Source organism: Aedes aegypti, chromosome 1 (assembly GCF_002204515.2).
Source record: "Aedes aegypti strain LVP_AGWG chromosome 1, AaegL5.0 Primary Assembly, whole genome shotgun sequence".
Taxonomy (NCBI): domain Eukaryota; kingdom Metazoa; phylum Arthropoda; class Insecta; order Diptera; family Culicidae; genus Aedes; species Aedes aegypti.
In genome coordinates this window covers 279,245,693-279,260,160 of record NC_035107.1, presented here as the reverse complement: position 1 = coordinate 279,260,160, position 14,468 = coordinate 279,245,693, and the positions used below count along the sequence as shown (strand labels likewise).

The 14,468-nt window shown below is 39.7% G+C and overlaps 1 protein-coding gene and 1 pseudogene across 1 annotated transcript in view; one reads left to right on the top strand and one right to left on the bottom strand.

Annotated features, from left to right (window-relative positions):
- The window catches only part of LOC5576567, a 247,241-nt gene that overhangs the window by 42,401 nt on the left and 190,372 nt on the right, over positions 1-14,468 (bottom strand). The window lies entirely within an intron of this gene.
- On the top strand, positions 10,414-11,058 carry LOC110674145 (annotated as a pseudogene).

Sequence of the window (14,468 nt, the reverse complement as noted above, 5' to 3'; positions counted from 1 at the left end):
TAGGCAAGTTATTCGATGTTGAACGCCTAAGTGATCCGTCACTGTGGGTGATTCGTAACTGTGTGGGCATGGTACAACATAAAAATTGGAAAAAATATAACAGAATAAATAAGTTGTTGTTAATCTGATTGAATACACGATTGACTACATTAATTAAATAACCAATGAATAGATTTTCGTGACATAGTTTTTAAATATGAATCACTATCACATATTATCAAAACAACTACTAAAAAGTTAAATTAATTAATTCAAGAGAACAAAAATAAATCAAAACATATATGGTAATGGTTGTGTATAATGATGATAGCTATCAAGCCGACTGGTATATATATGGAACATAAATTGACTCTAATCTGTTTACATTTCTTTCGAACAAAACTTGATATAAACAATGCTCTTGAAACTTTAACGAATTCCATTGTTGAAGCCAGGAGCATTGCAGTTCCGAAATGTGAAGTAAAATTTGAATACGTGATTATAGACTATGATGATAAACCGCCTTAAAAAAAACGTGAGGAGAAGGCAATTTCAACGCACTCGCGATACTGCTATGAAAATTATATGGCCGTATTTGCAGGAAGAAATCAAGAAACGTTTTTCTCAATTAAGAAACAAAAACTTTTGAAAATAAAATTTCTCAATTGTACCTTGGCTCTTTTGGAAATTATCTAAAATTTTGAAAAAAAAAAAACCTCAGCAGCCAATACCGGCATTGGAAGAATAAAACAAATTACTACTAACTAATTGCGAAAAAACTCAAAAACTTGCTATGCAGTTTGAAAGCGCGCACAATTTTAATTAAGGACTTACTAGTCCAATAGAAAATCAAGTTCTTCAAAATAGACTTCGAAAATATTCTCAATCAAGAGAACGTTTTCGAAAATTCCTGGGATACTGATTTGGAAGAAATGAGTACTATTATTTAAAAATTCAAAAATATGAAAGCTCCTGGCGATGATGGAATTTTTTACATCCTCATCAAGAAAATTCCCGAAAGTAGCTTATCATTCTTAGTTGATATTTTTAACAAATGTTTTCAATTAGCATATTTTCCTGACAAATGAAAAAATGCTAGGGTTGTACCAATTTAAAAACAAGACACAAATCCTGCAGAAGCTTCCAGCTATCGTCCAATCAGTTTGCTTTCCTTCATCAGTAAACATTTTGAAAAAGTCATTTTGAACAGATTGATAGCCCACATCAACGAACATTCATTTTTTGCCAATGAACAGTTTGGATTCCGCCATGGACATTCGACCACTCATCAACTTTTACGTGTAACAAATTTGATTCGTTCCAACAAATCTGAAGGCTATTCTACTGGTCTTGCTTATCTAGATATAAAAAATGCATTCGACAGTGTTTGGTACTGAAGGCTTGATCGTAAAATTAAAAAACTTTAATTTTCCAACATACATTGTTAGAATAATTCAAAGTTATCTGTCAAACCGTACACTTATGCTTAATTATCAGAACTCCAGGTCTGAAAGACTTCCTGTAAGAGCTGGTGTCCCCAAGGCAGCATTTTGGGACCAATATTATACAATATTTTCACATCTGACTTACCTGAGTTAACTCAGGGATGTAAAATCTTTGTTTGCGGATGACACAGGCCTCTCCGCCAAAAGACGAAGCCTGCGTGTCATCTGTAGTCGATTGCAAAAAAGTTTGGATATTTTTTCTTCATACTTGCAAAAATGGAAGATTTCTCTTAATGCTTCCAAAACTCAACTAATAATATTCCCACATAAACCAAAAGCTCTTTATTTGAAACCTTCAAGTAGACATGTTGTCACGATGAGAGGGGTTCCAATAAATTGGTCAGATGAAGGTAAGTATCTAGGGCTCATGCTAGATAAGAATTTAACTTTCAAAAATCACATTGAGGTCATTCAAGTCAAATGTAACAAATATGTAAAATGTCTCTATCCCATTATTAATAGAAAATCAAAACTTTGTCTTAAGAACAAGCTTTTGATATGCAAACAAATTTTCAGGCCAACCATGTTGTATGCTGTACCAATATGGACTAGCTGTTGTAATTGTAACCAGGAAGAAAGCTCTTCAGAGAATTCAAAATAAAACACAGAGAATTCAACACAGAACACACAGAAGAAATATATGTAATATTTGAAATGATACTTATAAAGAAATTTAAAAAATGATATCTATCAAGCCTACCGAATATTTTTTCAAAAAAGGTTATAATTTTCGAGAATTTTGAAATTGAATGCCTTTTTCCACACAAAATTAAATTATTAAACTTCTGCTGTTATGAACGAATAATTTCTTTAAATTCACTTAACACTTCAGTCGTCACGATGTTGTATTTTGTACAACACTTTTGAAAAAAAACTCGCTTTTCGTCCTCAACAGCAGTGTGGTGGTTTTGACGGTGGTGAACCGCGCGACGACTGGAAGATTAAACAATACACTAGTTATAGATATAATATCATGTTTGTATCTATGGAATGAAATAGTATGTTAATTGCATACCTTTTCTACGAGTACTGTAAATGTTTTATGGGAATCTTTTCTAAGCTTGAATCATCGATATTATAAACAAGAACACGAATGGTTCCAATTGCAGTTAATTTTTAAGTAAATATTGATTTTCCGAACGAGTAATAATCGATCAAATTTGAGAGCAATTTCCCGTTTTATTAAAGTAAAAGCTATGGTTTTAATGATTGATAACAAATCGACTCTCTTATTTATAAGTCGTGGAACATTGTGGTTTTCTTTTTTTTCTACGGAATGGCCGAGTGCTAATTTTGAGTTGGGGAATTTTATTGTATAAGATCAGTTCAGTGGTACAAAGCACACATTTTTTTTTTCAAATATAAAAAAGAACTTTTCTTTTGTGTTTGTTAATTTAGTTTACTTCCAACTGTTTTCATAAGTTCGAAATTCACGCGCAATATTAGTGCTGCCAATAATAGTTCAAATTATCTTCAAGCGTTTTCGCGCGTCGAAGCACCATACGAACTGCTTTCACGCTTGATCACACTTTCCATCCCTCTTCGCATCGCTTCAGTATGCCAGGTAAGCGCGATTTTCATACAACATGCATGGAGAGACCTTCAACGCGTACGCTCCTCTTTCACATCCTCGCTTTCTGTCTGTACTAAGTAATATAGTTTGAGATTTTATCAAACATGCCTTGTCGATTTTTTATATACCGCATTGACAAGTGATCCACAAGGAGCAAGTTTGTTTTACGTAAGCCATAATGTTGCACAAAATATCTAGATACAGTGAAACCTCCATGAGTCGATATTGAAGGGACCATCGACTCATGGAAATATCGAGTCATGGAACAGCAATTCTTTGGAAAGCTGCTTCTAGGGACCATCATAGTAACCATGAAATTATGTTTTTAGTATGGTTCCATGAGTCGATATCGAGTCATGGAACATCGACTCATGGAGGTATCACTGTATTTCACAAAATTTTATTGAACTGGTGCTTTATATCAATCGTAATCAAGAACTCTAGGAAGATTTCCTGTTTTTTGAGGCGTTTTACAAACAGTTACTTAAAATTTATCCGATCGAATTGCCCGGAACCCATAATGGCGTTGTTTTGTTTCACATTGGGCTGGATAGATTATTTGGGAGGTGAGGTTGGGACGGAGAATATTGCTTTTACCTTGAATTTCAATTTTCGATGGAAAGTCCATCTGAATATTTTTTTTTTTTTCAAATTTAGATGTCAGTATTATCATTCTGTATTTCTGTTTATTTGCTGTCAAATCATCTAACAGCGAACAATCTGCTCTTCAAATCAGCAAAATGGAGTCACATAAAGCCAAGAGTACTCTGAAAATTACACAAGAGTGAATGTTCAAACTGATGAAATTTTAAATCAAAGCCTGAGCTTACATGATCAACTGATCATATTCTTCGACATCTTTTTATCTCGATTTATAAGGAAAATGTATACAGGAAACAAGATAAATAGAAATAAGGAATAGATGATTGACGAATTATAATTATTCATGATTGTAATAAAATTGTTGAAAAATCTAGATATTTAAAAGAGAGATTAGTGCTGAACAAGCAAAATATTATTCACCCCTGTTCTTGTTTATATTCAAATGCCATTTCGATCAAAAACAGTTTTTCATTTTCGCCAACAATATCAAGTAGGGATTCTTCCACCACATTTAATGATAAAAGATGTTTCGAAGTAGTTATCAACTGGAGAAAGCAATAAAATAATATAGAAAACAAAAATACTGATTACTGTGATGCATCAAAACCCGGACACCTAAGATGATACACATATTCAAATGCTTGCATACGATTGGTTAATCGTTATTTTATTATGTATTACTTTGAGATGATAGCTTTTAGGTTAGAACTTGATAATTTTCACCAAATTTACAATGAATTTAATGAAAATTGAGTTAATTCTGCATCATGTCGTGTCCATAAATCCGGACACATGAATCAAAATCCGGACATCGGTGCATCAAATTCCGGACATTCAAAAAATCGCAGTTGTTCTTAAAAAAAAAATAAAAATCATTAAACATACCTTGATATCACGATACAAAGATTCATGGATTTGTAAAAATAATGTTGTTCCTCTGTTGGATTATACAGAAACATCATAAAACGTAGGTTTTGTAGTCTTCAAAAGATACTTGTGATATGTGCATCGTTCCCCCAATAATTACACATAATTTACAAACATTTTCAGTTAATACTATTAAAAATCACAACGGTTCAACATTGAATGAGTTTTCCAGGTTTTCGAACAATTATGATGTTGTATTTCTTTTTGAACTTTGAAAAATTGTATGCTAACACACTGTGTCAGGATTCGAAACCACGCATATAAGTATCCGGACAGTCTTCTTCTGGCACAGAATTACATGCATTTCATTAATTTCTTCGAAACTATTGACTTTACCGAGAACAAAATACAAACAAATCACTACAGAACATGAATCACATATGATAAGCACGTAACAAACGCGTGATGAATCGCCGAAACGCGATGGCGCATTGATTAGAATTTCTTTGGTTATCGTTAATTTTGAAAGCAAACGCGTCCTAGCGGAACCGACTTTTGTTTTTGTCTTTAATAATGTTTTACAAGGTTCATTCCTTGCTTAGCACTTGAACGAGTCGGTCGACAGGATCCCGGTCTCATCGTACGGCACTTTTTGCAGAGTTCATTTAGGCCTTTTTCCCCACCGCCCGCGTGGGTTTTTGGTTTAATTAGTGAGTTAAACAAGTTTCAGTTTTGTGCAAAGTGAGTGCTTAGACGATTGCGCTTTGCGAAGGAAGCGAACTAGTGAAACTAGTATCGTTCCACCGCAATAAAATCATCGCCCATCATCAATTATCGGTGATTGATTTTCTCCCGCACCGAGAACAACAACAAGGCAGAAGGCCGACCCGGTCGGTCTACTACCTACGGCGCGTGGACGTTCTCCTGCTGTAGAACGGATAAGTATACATTATCTATTGAATTGCTTTCGCATCTCCGAACAACAGTGTTGAGTTCAAGGTTGTTTTTCGCTTCTCCTCTGTCTCTCTCCCGGTGCAATTTTGCCTGTATAGGGGAGTTGGGTACAAAATAGCCCACTAACTGGTTAATTTTTTTTTTCTTTTTTTTTTGTGAATTTGATTTACCCATTTAGGGGAGGTGTGTACAAAATAGTCCACTGATTAATAATTTTTTTACACATATTTTTTTTTGTTTTTGTTTTTTTTTATTATTATTTTTTTTTTCTTCATTTGGTTGCGGTTAAGCTTTTTTCCGCATGGATGAATCGGATGGAGGCGATACGCCTCCTAGAGATCTCGTTGCTCGAACGCGGTTCTATCAACCGTCTTCGGCTGGGCCTTGGGTTGTCTATTTCCGGCGCAAAAAGAAGATTTTGAACGTGCTCTCGATTTCTCGGGAGCTGACGCGTAAATATCCTGGGACCGTTATTCACCAAGTGAAAGAATCCAAGCTGCGTGTAACTGCACCTAGTTACAAAGCAGCGAATGAAATTGCTCAGCATGAGGCTTTTACTGTGGAATATTGCGTCTATGTGCCGGCACGAGAAGTCGAGGTGGAAGGGAAAATTATCGACGCGAGTCTAACATGCGAAGACATTAAGACTGGCAAAGGCGTCTTTGAGAACCGGTCCATTCCTGATGTGGCTATACTGGATTGTAAACAATTACAATCAGTTTCCATGGAAGGAAATAAGAAAGTGTTTTCGCCGTCAGCCTCGTTTCGAGTGACTTTCCCCGGTTCCGTCCTCCCGAAATTTGTTTGTATTGACAGTGCTTTTTACCCAGTGCGTCTTTACGTGCCGAAGGTATTCAATTGTACCAACTGCAAGCAGCTTGGCCACAGTGCTAGCTATTGCGACAACAAGCCCCGTTGTGGCAAATGCAACCAAGCTCACTTGGAAGATGCTTGCACACAGGAAGCCGAAAAATGTAGCTACTGTCGCGAGGAACTTCATGACCTGCAGAAATGCCCGGCTTATAAAAGACGCATTCGAAATGAGAGTCGCTCAATTGTGAAGCGCTCCAAGAAGACATACGCGGAAATGGTAAAATCTTTAAATCCGTCCGCAAAAGAGTCTTCATCAGCCATCCCAGTTGGTAACTCTTTTCAAGAGTTGTCTTCCGATGAAGCGAACGACGACGAAACCGATGGGGGAGATTCTTCGGAGGTACACGCACCCGGTAAACGAAAGTCTCAATCTTCTCCGGGACTGCGCCGAAAGGTAATGAAATCTTCCCTCAAAAGTTTGCCTAATTCAAAAGGAGGTGGGGCAAATTTGAAATTGCCGAAGAAACAGGTCTTTGATGCTTCCGTTCCGTGTTGCAGCAAAGATCTGCCGCCCCCGCCTCCACCTATTAAATATACTTCAAAAAGAAGCTCTAGACAAGATAGCAAGAAAAAAGCTACTGAAGTCCCTCGCTCTTCCTCGAAAACCCCCGGGGCCAAGCGAGGACTGATAACTTTTACGGCCCTTGTGGATCGCATATGCAATGCCCTCGGAGTTTCAGACTCATTCAGAGGCATACTCGACCTTTTTCTCCCCGCAATAGAAGAGTATCTCAGGGAATTGACTATTTCGTGGCCCCTCCTTGCTTCGATCATATCTTTCGATGGATAATTCATCGAGTGAGGTACAAGATATGATCACTGTGCTACAGTGGAACTGTCATAGTCTAAAACCTAAATTAGACACATTTAAGTTTTTGCTTCACAATTCCGATTGTGATATATTTGCACTCTGTGAAACATGGCTTTCTTCTGAAGATGATCTTAACTTCTACGATTTTAACATTATACGCCAGGATCGAGATGATAATTACGGGGGTGTGCTTTTAGGGATCAAAAAGTGCCACTCATTCTACAGAATCCCCATCCCGACTCATCCAGGCATAGAAATCGTTGCTTGCCAAATAAGCGTAAAGGGTAAAGACCTTTGCGTAGCTTCTGTTTATATTCCTCCAAGAGTTTCAATAAACCGCCGTCATCTCTGGAATGCAGTCTCCATGCTCTCATCTCCAGTTTTAATACTGGGTGATATGAACTCACATGGTACTGGATGGGGCGAGTCTTATGACGATTATAGAGCGGCTATTTTCTATGACTTATGCGACGATTTCAACTTGAACATTTTGAACACAGGTGAAGTGACACGTATTTCATCCGACGGCAAAGAAAGCCGCCTTGACCTGTCTTTGGGATCAAGTTCACTATCATTCGATTGCATGTGGAAGGTGATCGATGACCCCCATGGTAGTGATCACTTGCCCATAATAACTTCTATCAGAAATAATTTTGAAAGGTCAGAACAGTCAATTCAGGTTCCTTTTGACCTCACTAGGAATATCGATTGGCAAAAATTTGCATCAGCGGTAACCTTTGGTATCGAATCATTCAACACTCTCCCACCGTTGGATGAGTATCGACTCCTAACAGAATTGATTTATAAAAGTGCATTAGAATCCCAAAAGCAACGAGTTCCAAGTGCATCCTTCAAAAGACGACCAGCCACACCTGGTTGGGATGATGAATGCACTCAGTTGTATCGAGAAAAATCTAATGCCTTTAAAGCTTTTCGTAGATATGGTACCTCAGAACTTTATTTAGAGTACTCGAAGCTCGAAAAAAGACTGAAGAATCTTATTAAAGCGAAGAAGCGTAGCTATTGGCGACGTTTCATCGATGGCCTCTCACGAGAAACTTCAATGACGACGCTTTGGAGAGTGGCTCGCAACATGCGAAACCGCTCATCCTCAAATGAGAGTGACGAATACTCCAATCGTTGGATATTCAACTTCGCAAAAAAGGTCTGTCCAGACTCAGTTCCAGCTCAACCGCCATTCTGGGAAACCCAGAGAGACGATGCGTTGGACAGACCATTCACTATGCTGGAATTTTCTATGGCTCTTCTTTCATCAAACAACTCCTCTCCGGGACGCGATATGATTAAGTTCAATCTTCTTAAAAATCTCCCTGATATCGCTAAAAGACGGTTGCTTGACCTGTTCAACTTATTCATGGAGCACAACATTGTTCTACCTGAATGGAGACAGGTCAAAGTAATAGCTATTCAAAAGCCTGGGAAACCAGCGTCTGATCATAATTCGTACCGCCCGATTGCTATGTTATCATGTTTAAGGAAATTGTTAGAAAAAATGATCCTATCCCGACTCGATCACTGGGTCGAATCAAACAACATGCTTTCCAGTACTCAATTTGGCTTTCGCAAGGGCAAAGGAACAAACGATTGTCTAGCGTTGCTTTCATCAGATATTCAACTAGCCTTTGCGGACAAGGAGCAATTGGCTTCGGTTTTCTTGGATATTAAGGGCGCTTTTGATTCAGTTTCCATAGAAATATTGTCAGAAAGCCTGCACAATAGTGGATTACCTGGAATATTGAATAATTTCTTGTACAATCTGTTGTCAGAAAAACACATGAGCTTCACTCTCGGTCAACTGACAACTTCCAGAATTAGTTATATGGGCCTTCCCCAAGGCTCATGTCTGAGTCCCTTGCTTTATAATTTTTATGTTAAAGATATTGACAACTGTTTGGAAGAACCATGCACGCTAAGACAACTTGCAGATGATGCTGTGGTTTCTATGAAGGGCCCACGAGCGGAAATCTTGCAAAGACCATTGCAAAATTCCCTTGATAATCTATCCACTTGGGCTAGAAATTTAGGGATCGAGTTTGCTCCGCAAAAAACTCAACTGGTTGTATTTTCTAGGAAGCGGAATCCTGCCCAACTAAAGCTTAAGCTTTTGGGAACAGACATCGACCAGTCTTTGACTTCAAAATACCTTGGGGTCTGGTTTGATTCAAAAGGCACTTGGCGAACTCATATTAGGTATTTAACGGAAAAATGCCAACAAAGGATCAATTTTCTACGAACAATTACCGGAACATGGTGGGGTGCTCACCCGGAAGACCTCATAAAACTCTATAAAACAACCATTCTCTCTGTTCTAGAGTATGGCTCTTTCTGTTTTCTCTCAGCAGCAAACTGCCACTTGATTAAATTGGAACGAATTCAATATCGTTGTTTGCGTATCGCCTTAGGGTGTATGCACTCGACACATAATGCGAGCCTAGAGGTTCTGGCAGGGGTTTTACCGCTACAAAACCGATTCTGGGAGCTCTCGCTAAGAATACTTATTAAGTGTGGAGTGAGCAACACACTCGTCATCGAAAACTTCGAAGAATTGCTCAAACTGAACACTCAGTCAAAATTCATGAGAGTTTATCTCTACTACATGTCATCTGACATTAGCCTTCCATGTTATAACCCTCCACGTGTACGCTTCACCAATGACAGTTCCTCTGTTGAATATCCCAACTAACATTTAGTGCAAATGTAAACATTCTCTAAGCCCTCTTTATACGGCTTTATGCTGAGTAAAGGCGCTGTACATACGAACGAAAGCTTCTATGCGATCCTTTTACCAACAAATCTGGCGAATCTACTCAGCTATTTTTAAGCTGTGTTGGCAAGCTCTTATTCATACCGATCATTGCTCTAACTCGACAGTTATACGACATGTAGCTGTGTAACATCTTCGGAAGGCGCTTTCTCAATTATTTCGCAACAGTTGAATAATGTTTATACAGCTTCGCTGTATTATCGATTAAATATTATTTCCAAGCTGTTTCACAGCTTCCAGAATTTATATCTTAAGTATCTGAATTTAATGTTCCCAACATTACACAATTAAAGTATCTGCCACCGCTTGGAATCGAACTCACGATCTCTGCATCCACAAGTCCTGACGTTGTCTTTGCTGCCACCACAGTATATATCGAAGGCAAAGAAAACACACCATTTTGTTCCACATCGAGAACGGTCCATATAATATTCTATAATGATGGTAAAAGATGTTATAGCCACGCTTACACCACTTCATCAAGCTGTAAGAGGGTGTGAAACGTCAAACGCAATGTTTACATCCAACAGGCTGTGTAGATTTGTGCTCCCGTTTGCGGAATCTTCTTCGATAAAGTGCTGCTGAAAAGAGTGCGCGATGGCTTTCGGTGATTATCCGGCGGAATACAACCCGAAGATCCACGGACCTTACGACCCTGTCCGTTACTACGGCAAGCCGGATACGCCCTTGAGCCAGGTGAAGTTGATCGAATTGAGTGCTTGATTTGGCCACCGTGACAAGAACGCAAGGCTGCCGCTGGAGCCGTGAGCCGTACCTTTTGGAGATGGCAACACAAATACTGGAAACCCAAGCGGATGGGAATTGCCCCGTTCTTCCAGGCCATCGTCGGCGGAATGGTGTTCTTCTATGCCATCAACTGCGGCAAACGGAAGCATCACAGGAACTACAAGTACCATTAAACGAAGGCACCCTGGAAGCAGGGCAGTGAGAAGCGGAACCACAGTTCACTAGAAAAGCGCGATCCGTGGAGAACAATTTAGGCAGGATCCGGAGGGTGGTTCCGGCTTATGGAAGATAATCATTAGGCATAGATTAACAGACGAATGCTGGCATACGCGAAAAATAAAATGTGAAAATCTAGCGGAAATTTCGTTTTTATCTTAAATGATGGTCACTGCTCCTGAATTGATTCTTCGAAAATTTCAGCTGTATATTCGCTGTATAACTAACGATAAAGCGCTTCTTAATTATATATTGAGCAGCATAATAAATCATACTGTATAGAAGCAGCCAGAATAATGATGGGGACTTTTATTTCACATCATTGGGTTGCTACTTTTTACGGTGCTGAGTTACAGCTTAGTGAAAGCAGCAAAAGCGATAACTGACGAAGTTTATTCAGCTAATATTTATAGCAGCAAATTGTTTGCGATACAGCTGTATAAACGCTACTAGTTCTATTTTTGACAGCTTTCAATTTTTACTGCGTTCGCTGCTTCAATTCAACTGTTATACAGCACAAAGCAAATAATCTTGGCTTATAGCGCTAAAATTGTTAGTTGGGATGATCTGTCCATGAAACAAGCTATTCATGGAATTCCAGATCAACTTCGATGTATAACTATTCCACGTATTTTCAACGCAAAGTTCCAGAATGTCGATTCCTACAGGAGATATTTCACTGACGGGTCACGTATAAATGGATCCACTGGCTTCGGTGTCTTCAATGAAAACTCTTCCGCCTTCCGAAAACTTCAGGAACCTTGCACGGTTTATGTTGCTGAGCTGGCAGCAATCAACTTCGCTTTGGGGATGATCTCTAACATACCCGCAGACCACTTCTTCATCTTCTCGGATAGTCTCAGTTCTATTGAGGCACTCCGATCGATGAAACCTGTAAAGCATGCATCTTACTTTCTTACAAAAATAAGAGAGCAGATGTGTGCACTGGTCGAAAGATCATATAAGATTACCTTTGTATGGGTCCCCTCACATTGCTTAATTTATGGCAATGAGAAGGCGGACTCTCTCGCAAAGGTGGGCGCTGAGGAAGGTGAGATATATGATAGAAGAATTTCACACGATGAATTGTTTCATTTAGTACGTCAAAGTTCTCTTCACGGTTGGCAAAGCGACTGGCTAAATGACCAACTGGGACGGTGGTTACATTCCATAATCCCTAGAGTTTCCTTGCGAGCGTGGTGGAAAGGTTGGGATGTAAGTCGAGATTTCATTCGCGTGATGTCAAGACTTATGTCCAACCATTACTCGCTAGACGCACATTTGCACAGGATCAACCTCGCGCTGAGCAATATATGTAATAGGTGTGGTTCCGGTTATGATGACATCGATCACGTAGTTTGGCAGTGCCCGGATATGGACGCCTCCAGAGCACAACTTATGGATACCCTTGTGGCCCGAGGTAGACAACCCTATGTTTCAGTTAGAGATGTGTTGGGCTCCCGCGATCTCGTCTACATGTTGTCGATTTACGATTACCTTCGCTTGTGTTGTATAAAAGTTTAATTCTCTTGTGTTCTCTTCCCCAGTTTTTTTTTTTTCTCTCTGTGTTATGGTCCATTTGTGTTGGATTGATGTTCCTGGCCATCCGGCAATCGAAAACCCACATGAAGTTGGTATACGCCATGATACGACAAACGAGCAACCATGAAATACCACCCGGATGAGCTGCAAAGAACCCTGTAACCCAATCCCAACCTAGCCCTTCCTAAAAATATTTGTGACCACTAACCTCGAGTTGCCACGAGTACCCTGGCTCCAACCCGGACTAAACTTGGTACTTAAGAAGTTAAACAATTGTAAAAAAAAGTACAAAAATGAATCTCGGCTCCGTAAAGCGTTAAACGCGATAGAGCCTTAAATAAATGAATTGGTAAAAAAAAAAAAATGTTTTACAAGGCTAACTTGATGTCAATTCATGTTACAATTCATGTTAACTATTGTTGACATAGTTAACATTAATAGTAGGAATAATATTCTCACACTAGGAAGGATATTTAACATTGAAATGATTGCATTTCACCAGAGTGTCCGGATATTGGTCCTGTCCGGATTTTGATTTATCACGCTAACAGTTTATCAATAAATCAGTTGTAATTATGATAAGTTACAAAACTTAATTCATTTAATTATAAAATTCCCTATTTGTGGATTTAATTTACTAGCAAACGTTCTGATCCGTGCTCCATTTACGCCAAAAACGAGCGCAGTCATATCATATTTCTCTAGCGTTCACTAGCGTTCTTGCGCGTCGAAGCAGCAAATGATTTCCACAGATCTCTTTGAACCTCTTTGCTTCGCCTTCAGTATACCAGGTAAGCGCGTTTTCCATATAGTTTGCATTGAGAGAGCTTTGACTCTTTTCTCTTCTCTCCTTTTATCCCTTCTCTACTCCTGCAATATGTCATCGCCCTCAGTGTGTTTTTTCTGCGAGAAGCCCGGTCATAAGAAAGCAAACTGCAGCTTGTGGCTGAGGCAGAAAAAAGAAGAAGGTGACAGTAGCTTAGCAGTGAGCAGGCACAGCGAAATGAGAAAAGTGTCGAAAAAGCTCGCGAAGGCGAAGCTTGCGACGTCGCAATCGGAAGAATTTACTTTTCTTGCCAGAGAGTGCGTGACGAATGGTTGTGTCGTCAATTCCGATGTGAACGTAGAACCGAAAAATAGTGCGTTTGTTGCCAGTGAGTGCGCGGCGAAAGACTGGATCGTCGATTCCGGTGCGAGTTCGCATATGTGCGCAAATCGGAAGTTTTTCGTGTCGTTCAATGAACCGCGGATGGACACTCCGAAATCGGTTACGGTTGCCGACGGTAAACACGCAGCGGTGAAAGGCGTCGGATTGTGCCAGATTTTTTGCATCGGAGGTGGTGGCGCAGAAACGCGAATTTTGTTGAGTGAAGTGCTTTTCGTTCCTGATCTCGACATGAATCTCGTGTCCGTTGGCAGGCTCGTTCAGAAGGGAGCGAGCGTAATCTTCGACAAGAACGGATGTAGAATTGCGAACGGTGATAAGATTGCTGCTATTGCGCCGTCAAGCAAGGGTCTGTTCCATCTTCAAATGGTTGAACGTGCTAGTGCAGTTTCGGATCAGTGTCATACGAAGAACTGCATACACGAGTGGCACAGGAAGCTGGGACATCGTGATACTCAAGCTATCCTGGATCTGCAGCGGAAAGCTTTGGCAACTGGCATCAAGGTACGTAACTCGTTATTCTTGTGAACTCTGTTTGGAGGGAAAGATGGCAAGGCGACCATTTCCTAAGAAAGTGAGGCGTAAGTCGAAAGCGATGTTGGATTTGATCCACAGTGACTTGTGTGTGCCGATGAAAACGGCCACACCTGGAGGTCGTCGGTATTTTCTTTCGCTGATCGACGACTACAGCCGCTTTACCACTCTATACATTCTTAGGAAGAAGTCGGATACCGTGGACGTTATCCAAGATTTCGTACGTTTGATGAAAACGCAGTTTGGTAGACCCCCAAAGATCATCAGATCGGATCAAGGAGGAGAGTACCGCAGCGCAGAGTTGGTCAAGTTTC